The sequence below is a fragment of the Cyclopterus lumpus genome, chromosome 15, assembly GCF_009769545.1.
Source record: "Cyclopterus lumpus isolate fCycLum1 chromosome 15, fCycLum1.pri, whole genome shotgun sequence".
Taxonomy (NCBI): domain Eukaryota; kingdom Metazoa; phylum Chordata; class Actinopteri; order Perciformes; family Cyclopteridae; genus Cyclopterus; species Cyclopterus lumpus.
This window is the reverse complement of record NC_046980.1, coordinates 7,320,645-7,324,156: the sequence shown is the minus strand read 5'-3', so window position 1 is coordinate 7,324,156 and position 3,512 is coordinate 7,320,645.

Below are 3,512 nucleotides of genomic sequence, written 5' to 3'. Positions count from 1 at the left end.
TTTTATGAATTCTGGCCTTTGTTCAACGTCTGAACAACTCGAGGGAGATCGTGACCATGTGGTCGTTGTCTGGATCTTCTGGCTGCCAGGTTTGAAGATCAGTGTGAACCGTCCACATTTTAGGATTTGTAGCTTCTTGGCAACAACATCAGTATTTGAAGCATTGTTTGCTGCCATGACAACAACTTACTTTTCTATCTGACTCAGATTTATTAGCCGAGCATGTGAGTGCACACGCCGTTGCACCATGTGACGAAGCTCAGGCCTCTGTTCTCCTCTGTAAATTTCTATTTCAAGTGACAGAAACATTATCAGTGCAATAGTTTTACTTTACGTACGTTCAAGGTGGAGCTTTCAAATATAATCCTGGATAATTTAATGTATACATAATGCATCATATTTTAATTGTTATATTTTTGTGAGCAAAATCTGAATCTGAAAAATGTAGATTGTTTTCCTATGAAGTAGAAATACACTGAGTAGTATATGGCTATATGAGTAGCATATGTTTAAGAGCTTTAGTATCCTTTTGTAAATTGTTTCTGGAAGATTAGTGTCGAGTAAGATTGACAATTATGACAAGTATAGTTACTTTCAGGTTAAGATTTTACATCAAAAATAAATATATAAATGCAACACATTGGTAAAGTGGGTTTTTTGTGGGTTTACACACGTTGATGTATCCGTATTGAAAAAATCTCATCATACATATATGTTTCATATATAATATGTCAGCCACTGGGGACATTTTACTAGAGAACTTTTGATACTTAGCGTTTTCTAAAAAGGCCTCTAGTTTTTCTGAAGTATTTTTCATGAGCACTAGAGGGCGCCATTTGACTGTAAATGAATGCTAAAGAATGAACAATCTGACTTTTTTCTCCATAATAACCGTTTATGGAAGATATCATGAAGCCGCAGACACAGAAGGTTCAGATGATTTTTTTTTTTGTATATGAATTCACTGAAAGGCAAACAAACTATACGCAGCTGAAATCTGTCTCTCCTCTCTGTTAGTGTTTGCCATTAATACCGTGACCGCAAGTTGGCTTTGACCACAGCCTCACCTGCAGCTCATTTCCATGCCTTCACCAGGCTTCCTCTCTTTATTTGACTACATCTGAATGCAGTAACAACCTCTCAAAACCCACAAACATGCAGCGTTTGCCCAGATGCTTTCAGAACTGGACGAGAACAAAAACACCTTCTTTTTTTTTCTTCCTTTTTTTTCTCTCCATAAACTGGACATTCATTGCCCAGTTTACCAAAATCCACAGCTGTCCAGAGTGAGGTCATCCTATCGAACAAACTGTGTCACCTTGAAACACACACACACACGCACACACACACACACAGTGGCATCTGGCACGACGCCTGGCCTTCCTCTGTATTGTGTGACTATGTTGATGAGAGGCTGGACGGCTTCGCAGCGGGCCGAAGGGCACCGCTGCACCGCGATTTGGGTCGGGGCCGCGCTAATTTTGTGACCATCCGCCCCTCCTTCCTCTTTACCCCTCATCATCTATCACCTCCTCCCCTCCTGCTTGTACCACTCATTCAAACCTCTCTCAACCTCCGTACCCCACCACCCAACCCCTTCATCCTGTCTGTGCACGGCCTCCCCCCTCCTCTCTACTTCATTTGAATCCCACAGTGAGGCCTCTTTGTCCAATGGCTGCCGCTGCATTGTGCTGCAACGGGAAGCAGAGTAAATGGACAAGCAAATGAGTTTTCTCCTTCAGCCAATACACACACACACACACACACACACGTGCGCACACGCACACACACTCTCACTCACCTACATGCACCCACACGAAAAAGATATATGCACCCATTCAGGAAGCTTCTTTCTCTTCAAACATTTTCTTGGACTGAACTTCTTTTCTTTAGTGTGTCCGTGACCTTTTCACCAGGAAACAAAGGCTTCTAAATAAGAAAGGGAAATGCCAAGACACACAGCAGAGGGTTCACGTATCAACACGTCTATCATGTCCCCAATTAATCTCTGTGTTGCAAAAAAAAAAAAGCTTTTTAATATGATTACAATACTTACAGTGATATATTAAAAATATGTAAGTAAATAATGATCCCATTTATACACCTGTAAGTTCTATACCCTACAATATTCTACAGTAGCTCTGTTTTTGTCTCCACAAATATCTGACTTTTCATTTAATCTATTGTATAGAATATACAATACATACATACATACATACATACATACATACAATATGGATTAGTGCAGCTTTATTCATTCATACATAAAAAGAAACAACATAACATCGGAATCACCAAACAGTTATATGAGAATGATGTAAAATACAATAATGGGGCAGTTTAAAGACAACCTCATCGTCTAAAACCATAAATAAATGACAAAAAGAAATGTTGGTCACAGCATCTCTCAGTAGATGTACAGGAGTTAAAGAAATAGTTCAACATGTCGGTAAATCGGCTTATTCACTTTCATTCGGAGAGTTGGATGAACACTTAAAAAATGTTAACGCATCGGTATTCGTATGGTTGAAACAATCAATATTTAATATGTTAATTAGTGAGCATTAGAGGCGCTGGTAGGCAGATTTAATTGCCTTTGAGAGCCCGGCTAACTGGTTCCATCCTTAATGCTAAGCTAAGTCTCCTGCCTCTCAAAGTTAGCGTAGTGATATGGTGGTGTCCATCGTTTCATCTAATTTAAGATTAATTATATATATATTAAAAAAAAAACTTATTTCAAAACTTATTTCAAGCTGCCTGGGGTTTGAGGGGGAAGATCCGAGATTGTGAGCGCTTCTGTTTTCTCTCAGCGGCGCCGACAGCGCTGACTACAGCGAAAGTGCAGAAAGAGCTGACTGTGTGTTTACCTGAGGGGGGCACTAAAGGACGGGGGCCGCGCTTCCCACGACGACGCCATTGGTCGGGACGGCGTCGTCATCAGCTGCAACCGCTGTGTGAGAGCGGCACGAGCAAAGCAGTGGTGCACGTTCACGTGCACTAAAAGCACGCCTGTCTGTGTGAACAAGGCCAGGAGAAGCTCTGATAACAACACACACGGTAACTTCATTCATATAGTTGTTTGCTGCTGTAGTGATGCTCTGAATGTTTACTTTGCCTTAAAGTGGAAATATTGATTTTATGAGTTTGCCTCCAGCTCCCGTTGCCTCCTCTCTGTCGAGGAGGTCTGACCTGTGTGCAGAGGTCAACAGCTAGTAGCAGGTAGGTCACACCGGTGTTTTTTATTTGGAGTCCAGAGCCGGCCGACATTCTCACATTTAAAAGGGACATTCCACCCCAAAGCGAGTTGCAAATAAATGTAGGGCATCTGAAATATTATCTTTTTTTTTTTTTTTACTGGAGCTCAGGTTAAGGTTGCTTTTTCTCTCTCTTTTTTAAATAATGGAATCCAGCACGTCAAGAGCACTACCAGTCCCATTGGTTCCAACCTGCATATTCACGAGTGATTCAAGGGTGTCAGACAGCCATGCACCACTTCCACAGTGCTCTTGAGC